Raw genomic sequence first — 9,478 nt, forward strand, 5'->3', positions numbered from 1 at the left:
AGAAGTGGACGACTTAGCTTGACGGCGGGACTACCTATCGCGAGAAGGGGCTAGAGCGAAAGCGGTTGTTCCTGGAAGGGGAGAATGCTAAGCTAAGAGTGAAGATGAGGATGAAAGACCGAACGAGTTGTAGTGTCCGTGTGTGTCTCTTCTCTTCCACTCCTTGATGATCTCTTGGAATGTGGTATGGTAAGTACGGTTCTGCTCTTGATTCAATGTGGGGCTTCTCGCTTCAATGGGATAATTGTTTGTTTCTAGGTCATGCCATCGATTGCCCAAATCGTCTACTAAGCTATTCTTTCTGACCATAGCTTGCCCTCTTTCGTGCTACAGCGACAGTGAAATGGCTTAATGGTTGGTGGTAGCGAACACTGCAACTGACTAGTGATTGCCCCAAATAGAGAAAGAAGGGCGGCTCGGCTCATACTCTTTCCTTCCCATGCTTTGATTGTAGTTCGTCACGGGACTTTCCTTCCCCACAAAAGTGCCTTTGTCCCGGGGAGACTAATCTCGGATAACATTCGTTTCACCCATGAAATGAATTCTCTCCTACCTGCACAAGACATTGAGAAAAGCAGGAGGCATGTGTATCAAGCGACAGCAACGATCGAGAGAAAAAGGGCAAATGAATTCCGGAAAATGAGAATTAGGGATGAGAATGCGGACCGCCTGTATCTGTCTTGGTTTTCCCTCTGTCAATTCTTACTCAATGTTATGTTATACGAGGGAAAAAAAGAGTTTCATCGAAAGAAAGACATCAGAGACATATCTTGAGTTTTGAACTGAGATTGCAACTGAAATCTGATCTACAGCAGGAGTTTGGGCGTTAGCTCTTAATGGCTTAGCGTGTCCCGTATTTTTATTTTCAGTGTCCGGGGCAGCTACTCTCGTCTCTAGTTTAGCACAGATCTTTTCCGGCAATGGAAGCTACAGGTCATCCCCCCGTAGAAAAAAGTAAATCCCTCTAACCCGGAAGACAATACTGTTTTAAAGAAAGTTCTTAAAGAGATAAGTCAACCAATAACTTGAAGTTTTAGATAAAAGCCCGTCATCCTTATACTCAAATTGTAGTATGACTCCTTTCCTTCTCTGTACTCCATACTAGCAGTAGGCTTGGGAAAGAGAATTCCTTATTCTTTAATGTGAGCAGTCAAGGTATTGCTCGTCTTCCAAACCTTTCGGGAAAGTAGCAAATCTTCTTCTTATTGACTTGGTAGCTGGCTGACGAAGCAGACCTATTTTGCAGAGTGTCCAGCGGAACAGCATGACCAAAGGCCGAGACAAGGTATCGAGTCAAGGAGAATCCACAGCGCAATCAGACCTTCAGGCTCTGTTTTCCTCTGCTTCTAAAGCCAGCTTCTTCCATGGTAAGGTGTCGTCGTCGGCCTCTTACTATTTGTATAGGGCCAGTTGCTTATACAGCATCTTTTTTTTATAGTCTTGTTCTCTGTTAACTGGATCGAGAAAGTCAACTGAAGGTATTGCCAGATTAGACTTTTCGCTTCCAACTCGGAACCACTGACAACTTCTCTTTCCTCCGATCAATATGAAAGAGTTCCACTCGCCCTGACTTGTGAACGGAAAGATTCTTTGATCTATCTACTAAGCCCGCAACGGAAAGAGTGATCCGCGGAAACCATTGAAAGCAAGCTAGCAACTAATCCGGATATTCCATCATGCAACTCAATCAAGACAAGCTCATCTTGCTATTCACGAAAATCCTGAATAAACCCCTGTGAAACATACTCCTAACAGCCGACTCAAACTATTACTATATATTACATATACTATATAATCGAGTTAGTTATTGTTATATACAATACCGTATTTCATTAGTTAAAGATTGAAAGAAAATGAAATTCTAAGAGTTAGCCTTATCAAAATGAAAAGAGGCACTCCCAATTGTGACAGTAGATTTAAGATCAAAAGAGTCAAAGTACAACGAATAGGCAAGAGAATGGAACCCGCAAAACACTAACGAAAACGTTAGCTCATGAACCGGCAGGTCACTAGTCGATATGATTGTCCAAATGGACACACCAGACCAGTAAGAAGCATAGGATCAGTCACCCAGCGATGAACTGTAAGAAGCACTACACTAAAACTATTATATATACGCACGCCCCTCCCGATCAAAAGAAGGAAAAGACTTTCTTTTCATGATGACGGTCTATAACGCAAGGTCATTCTGGGCAATGACAGACGGACTTAGACTTTGGTTGTGTAGCACTGATCGGTCATGATCCTTGATCAAGAAAGATTGGTTAGAAGAAAGCAGGCGAGTCGTGCATCTGAATAAACTCCTAAGCCTAAGCAGCCATATACTCTTAAAAGATAAAGCAAGCAAGTGAAGTCACCGATCAAATCCTAAAAGTAAAAGGTTTCGAACGGCTTTTTTTTTTTTTAATGATGGTTGTTGGCTAGCATGGGCGAAGAGCCCAAAAGTCCTATGCCATGCACTATTTACGTACTTTAGAAGTTAATTAGAGAGAGAGAGAGATGGGAGAGACAGAGAATAGTAAGCTTACACATACTTTATGAGTACAAAGGCCTTTCGTACTGATTAAGTACATTTTGGATGGAACTTTGAAGTAAGGAGTATAAAACTTGTTAAATATGATCTAGCGATTAGCGATTATGTATCATGGCATGAAGGTATACCGAAATTGCAAGCAAGATACGGATGGGTGATCTGCCGTGCGGACATGCCGTATGCGTTCCGGTCACAAAAAAGCTTGGATGACTTAGGCATGTGAGCCGACATAAAATGAGCATCAATGATTGTGGACTTTTCGTTTGCAACAAAATATCTCTAATTGTTTATTAACTATTTTTATCAAATTTTTTGAACTTTATTGAAAATACTTACTATTGTTTAAAAAAAGAGGAGTTCTACAGGTCATTGCATCGGAAGGAGTACTTCGGGATTGCATCTTCTGTAGTTATATCCTTTAATGGCGAACCATACCGGTATGTAGATAACGGATTGGTGCCAATAGGCAGTCAAATCCTGTTTAGATGTCATTTGAAGTATACCTCAACGACATTCCATGTTTTACAAAGTATAATTATTCGAGCCTCAAGTGATTATTTAATAGTCAAACAGATGGATATTCTAAAAATATTAAGAATCTTTGATTTAAGATGAGAGTACTGATCTCGATATGTGAGGAATAAATTTTTATAAAACATTAACAATCAAGCAAATAAAAAAAAGAATTGTATCCATCTATTAATGCATAAGATGTCGTTCGATGAAAATTGTAATTTAGGGCCTTTTGATGATAGGTAAATCGGACACGGTCGAAAAAATCTTGAAGTTGATTTCTAGAAGGTCTTGGATGCTGCTAAGATCATGTCAAACAGTATAATCGTCCATTGAAAGAGGCTATCATCGAAGACTTTATAGTATGAAGCATAAATTGTGACCGTTATACTCATAGTTCAATAGTAAAGTTCTCTCTGGCCCTCCACGTGTCCGCGGGTTGGAGGGGGAAGTGACAGTTGGTGGTTAGAATTAATCTAGAGTGAAACCATTCTGTGGTCTACTTTTTCATTAGATCAAACTTCGTTTGGATCCAGGTATGCCTACAATACACATTAACCCAGGAGGATGATCATCATCCTAAGCTCCACAAGCCATTGATCCAAGGGGCTCAAAACCTAAGCACCAACCCTTGTTCTGATTGAATCAGCAATCCTCTTAATGAACCACATCGACTTGTTAAAAAGAAAAACAATGTATTTCGTATCTTTTTTGATCTTGATTAGTGACCTTATCTAAGAGAAATATTCTCAACTTGATCAAAGAATGGTAAATATAATTTTTTGTCGCCTTAAGCTCCAACAGAATTATGATGGAATGTCCTAAGTTCAAAGCAATAGAGAGGTCGTGAGGTTGGACGGACGAAACAAATTTACTAGTTAGGTAGCCTTTACTAATGCTAGTGATTCAGGTAAGGTTGTATGTAACCAATAAAATCTATGGCAATAGCTTAAGACACTTACGTGGTTTGAATCGGCACAAACTCCATATAGAAGCTTGCAAATTACTTTATCATCCACTCTTCTAGTGCAGCAGGAAGTGAAGTTTTTTCTGTCAACTAGTGTAGTTCTGAAGATAAGAATACTAATCTCCTTCTGAGGTAAGAGTTGAGATGAACGCACTCAGAAGGAGCAAGTTATAGTCATCTCAATCCATTTCTTACCTGCTTCGAAAGGATGAACAAAGAGCACACTGGTCGTCGATCCCTTTCTCTGAAGAAGAGGCATGAAATTTGGCCTATTTGCCGTTTAGTATTCAGCTGGATTGCATGACCCTTCCGCTAATTAGTTGTTGAAAGAGGCATTTATCATGTCTAGAAAGATGGAGAGTCAGCTGGTGGCCAGTGAACTGGCTGAGAATCTTATATCAGCCCATCTGCGCTAAAAAAGGAAAATGGAATAAAAGAAACAAAGATCTTATGCAACGTACAGGGTGGAAAGAAAAATTTAATCATTATAGCGATGATTAAGGGAGATGTTAAAAAAGAATGTATAATATAAGCTCAGGCATCAGTAAAGAACCCAATACTGCGAACAGGTACTAATGAAAGTGGAGAAAACAACTCGTTAAAAGTTCATGACTTTATTTTAAAGCAATTGTGATACGATCGGGAGAGAAATTGAACAGGGAATGCCATACTCACTAGACACAATTAGCAACTTTAACATTACTTATGTAACTTAGTTAGAAGAAAACGAAAACAAGTATTTGTAGTCAATAACTCAAATGAGAAGTGAAATACATACTACACAGTAAAAGGAACCAGAACCAATAAAAAAAGGAAAAAAAATTTACAGAAGAAAAATTAATTACACCACAAATTAGATAAAGCATATTAGTCTAATATGAGAACCAGCAGGAGTGATCATTCTCCGTGCAGGCTGCTTGGAGGACTCGAGCAGTAAGGAATCAACGGATCAACAAGTTCTTCGGATGTTACTTCTGCCAAGGGATTATAATGATTAAAAAGAGAAAAGCTTTGAGTAGAGTTGGATTGTATTCAAGGTGATTATCGAGGAGTTGTCAAGCCCAGGATGCTGTGTTGAATGAGTCCCTGGCAACTCTTTGAATAACATCTTTTATTCCTGCGGCGTTTAGTGTTGAGTCCTGTCAACCGGAAAAGCATGCGACCATTTTCAGTAGAGGAACGAAAGCGCTTTTCAGCATCCATCATTTATTTTAGTTGAAGCAGGCTCTAAGTAATCTACAAGACATATAAAATTCACCAATGATGAATGAATGACTATGCTCATTCTCTGGCATTACTGTCATAGTTAATTGTATAGCACAATGATATAGTGTTGTTAACAGATAATCTGATACTGAGAAATTGTTATGTTATTCCGTTATAGAAGAAGACATGGGGGGCTGCTTCTCCAAAACTTTGTTCCATTGAATCAAGGCCTGGCAAGAGCCGTTGCTGAGTCCTTGACTGGGAGGTGTTAAAATTTTCCGAAGCAACTTCTCAAATATTGCTTAATTTAACCTTATCTGCTTTCTTTTGTGACAGAATTTCTGATCTTGAGTAGTTTAGGTCTAGTCTTGCTTGTGAATAGCATGAGGGTGATATTGAATAATTCCTATCTTGATCTTAGGTTCTATCACCTCTCAGTGCGACCTGCATATGAATGAAAAGAAAAACAGTTTTATATTTTATTGGACTAATTGAAATTTTTCATATTATTTTGTTTTTGGCATCAACTATCCAGGCCTCCCTTCCATATTAATCGTTTTTACGCGATCAGTATCTTCTCGATATGAATAAATTTTACTTCCGTATTGCTCCTTTTTGATGATCCCGTAGCGCTCAATGAGACTTTCAGCAAGATGGAGTCACAAATCGTGATTGAAATTGGTGCTATACATAGTGCTAATACTTATCATTCGATAATTTTATGGATGGCCAGTCCGCTTAGATAGCTCTGTACAAAAGCAATGTTTTGCCTAGTATAAAGAACTATAGTTCTTACAGGAGAGCAAATAGAATGCAATTTCCCTAGTGTTTGATCTGACACTCTAAAATGAAAGGAGCAATAATTCTCAACGCAACCTGAAATATCAGTTTCAGGATATAAGTAATCAATTTACCAATGAGCAAATATTATATTCTACTGCTGAATAGAAGGTATTATCAATAAGTATTGTGTCAAAAGATTATCTTTTCTAGCTAAAGTGTGCACCAATTTCTAGGGCTACTATTGACTCTCTTCATACAGACTGTGGAATGCGAAGACGTAAAACAACAATTTCCAACGGAAATTAGGTGTTAAGGACTGATGCCTATACTTTTCGCAAAGTATTTGAAACGGTCCAGTAACATTGAATAAAGAGTTGATATTCAACATTAAAATGTATACACAACCTAGCATGTACTTTCACAGCTTCAAATAGGACTGAATACCATTTCAATTCCAGAATTCATGGTTAAAAGTAAACGCAAAAGCTGCAATTAAATGATTGTCAGATGAATAGGGATTAGTAATTTTAAAGCTTATGTAAAGCCAAATACTTGTATCAGAGAAAAGAGCTCTTTTTGATAGAGAAAATATCTTTGTCTTGCACAGCCCAATTGGCGCTTCTGTTAATACTGAAGTTTTCTTATAGTAAGCTAAGGATTTATGTTTATCCACCCATTTATTGGCATGTTATAATCAACTTGGCCCGGTTTCAGCTGAAGGAGGCGTGCATTCAGCTCCTTCTACTTCTGTGTGCGTCGATTTGAACTTTAGGTCGCCGAAGCGCACTTAACTCTGAGTAGGCAGAAAATATTTGCACACGGACGTATGGATCTCATCAAAGTGGTCTGCATTTTTGGAATTTCTGCTGATGCCATTCGAACTTATACAGGAAAATACCAATCTGCTTTTTCCCAGATTCAATCTATATCACACACATTCATTTTTTTTATCTGTCAGAAATTTATTATAATGCACACGTGTCGACTGGTTCTTTGATTCAAGAGCTTCGATAGTCGCTCTCACCGGGGGGGACAGCAGCCTGCCTGGCAAGGCGGAATGTGTGTGTGATGAGCTCTTCTCCCCTTTTTGTTTGCCAGCCACTTCTTATAATTTCCTAAAGCCCACCACAAATATGACAAGCTTGTGAGTCAGATTTTTTGAGGAGGGACGAACTTACCATAGAGCTAGTCAGCAGCTTTGATGAAGTCCGCCTCTTTCTTTGGCTTGTCAACACTGTAGCCGTCAGTCGTTCATACCAAGTCAGTTTGTTTGTTTGACCAAGTCCAAGCATGCTTGTTCGGTTGTTACTGATCTCAGAACCGACAGACACTTGGTTAAATCTGACTTTAGTTACATATCCATCTGTCTGTGAATTCCATAATTTGTTCTTCTAGTCTCTGAAGTATTGCTTCGGCCTTGGTTGGAAAAGTGATATTCTCATTGTGTCTACTTTTTCCTTACAGAGTTGAGCACTTCTCGATCAAGGAAATATGCGACCTGAGTAAGCCATCTTCTACTTGTTCTAAATCCTTTGTTTTAGAGAGACCAATTTTGAATATTTTTGTCCAAACTCATGTAGGCTTCGCCGGTTTTTTGCCATTCTGTTTAGACTATGCTTTCTTTTGATTCTACAACCATTGTTGATATGCTGCAGCGCATAGTCATCTTCGTCCGCATTTCTTCAATCCAGATGAGTTCTCCGAAGAATGACTTCTCTCGTATAGACTGTTAATGAGAGATGAATGTCACAGCAGATGCTAAGCACACTAAGAAGTCTTTGAATTCCTGCTGCAATTTAGTGCCGTGTCATTTACATTCCTCTTCACTCGAATTGGAATCGGTCAGATGAGGAGTACGTCCCAAGTGGATAGCTTGCATCGCTTTCTTCATCTCAACAGACTTTTTATTAGGACAGTCAGATGCGATATGGCCAAAGCCTCGTTACTTGTTAGCATTAAAATTTGACCTTCACCGGCTTGTTCTTCTCTTTTGTGGACGAGTCCTTTTCGGAGAGTTATCAGATATTTTCTGATATTTTGATGAGGAAGAGGAAGACGCAACCCCCTTTTAGATTTGTTTGTCTTTGGAAGAAAGTAGGACTTGGAGGAAACTTCTTTCTAAGTTCCGTACGAAATTCTTTTAAGAAGTGCCTTAGTTGTTTTCAAAGTCCTCCAGGGGCTTCTGTCCGACTCTGAAATCTGCATGAGAGTTGAAGAGTACATCTGCTTTCTTGTGATTTTAGCAGCCATCCCTGAGGCCTTTAGGGAAAAAGACTTGGAAGAGGTACGAATTAGAAAGGAAAAGTATTTCATAAGTTTTGAAGCAGCACCTACTAATTCTTCTACCGTGAGTTCATTCAGGATGTTTCGGACCTTTCAATAGCTGCAACCGGAGTGACGGAACATCGTTCCGGAGGAGGGTCTCAAAATTTTTTCGAAACAATTTGGAATCCAGGGAATTTGCTCGACCCAGTAGCACACATGTTTACAATGTCTTGCAGACGAGTTATAGCTACTCGTAAAAGATTCGATGTTTTCCATACGAAATGAATCAAATCTACTAGTAGCATTGGTATTTGTTGAATTCTTAACCACAGATTGTACCCTCGTGTGTAACTCGCAAAAGTGTTCCCAAATCATCTTTGCGGATTGCGCACACCGAGACGCGTGAGAAAATTCAGTTTAGTTATTTAAAGCATTGCAATTAAAGACGATTGATACCTTCCCATTTGAAGGAAGATAGTCATTTTCCTCTTTCGTTCCTATTTATTCCTAGGTTTCGGGCTGGGCACGCGGTAACGTTCTCGAACAACTCGGTAGGGGTTTTCATCCGAATATCAATTGGCTTGCCAAACGCTCGCGTAGAATAAGAAACGCCCTGTTTATAAGGACTTTCCAATATGCCCATAGTTAAGTGCCGAGTCGAGACGGCGGTCGAATTGATTGTTACCGCCCTCACCAATGAATTACAACCATATACACCGCTCTATACCACTTATCAAGATATGGATCCCGATCGCGATCTAAAAGGTAAGTAACACCTAGAGCGGTGGGTGAATCAGGCTGCATAACAATGCGCAAACTCAAAAAATCTCCGAGCGAATATAAAACAAAATAGCGAAAGAAAACAACACACCGAGAATTTAACGTGCGGAAAACCCAAACTCGAGTGAAAAAACCCACGGGACACATCACGCAAAGAAAAATCCATCTAGAAACATGAGTACAAGGTGATCTTGAACCCAAACACAGAGCTCAATTTACCATTTCCCGTAGTGCAGATCTTTTCGCGGCCTCGATCGGTTATAAGGAATCCTCATCGACGTTGCGCGCAAACTCCTCGCACGCGTCAACGCCTCAATTCTCGAGCTTTCCACCGAATTTTCGCTTCACGCGAGATCGCGACGCGTCGAACCTGCCTTCCGGAGCATTGTAGGAATCAGAAGAGTTTTGATGATTTAACCTTTTGATATCAT

Source organism: Ananas comosus, linkage group 22, assembly GCF_001540865.1.
Source record: "Ananas comosus cultivar F153 linkage group 22, ASM154086v1, whole genome shotgun sequence".
Lineage (NCBI taxonomy): Eukaryota > Viridiplantae > Streptophyta > Magnoliopsida > Poales > Bromeliaceae > Ananas > Ananas comosus.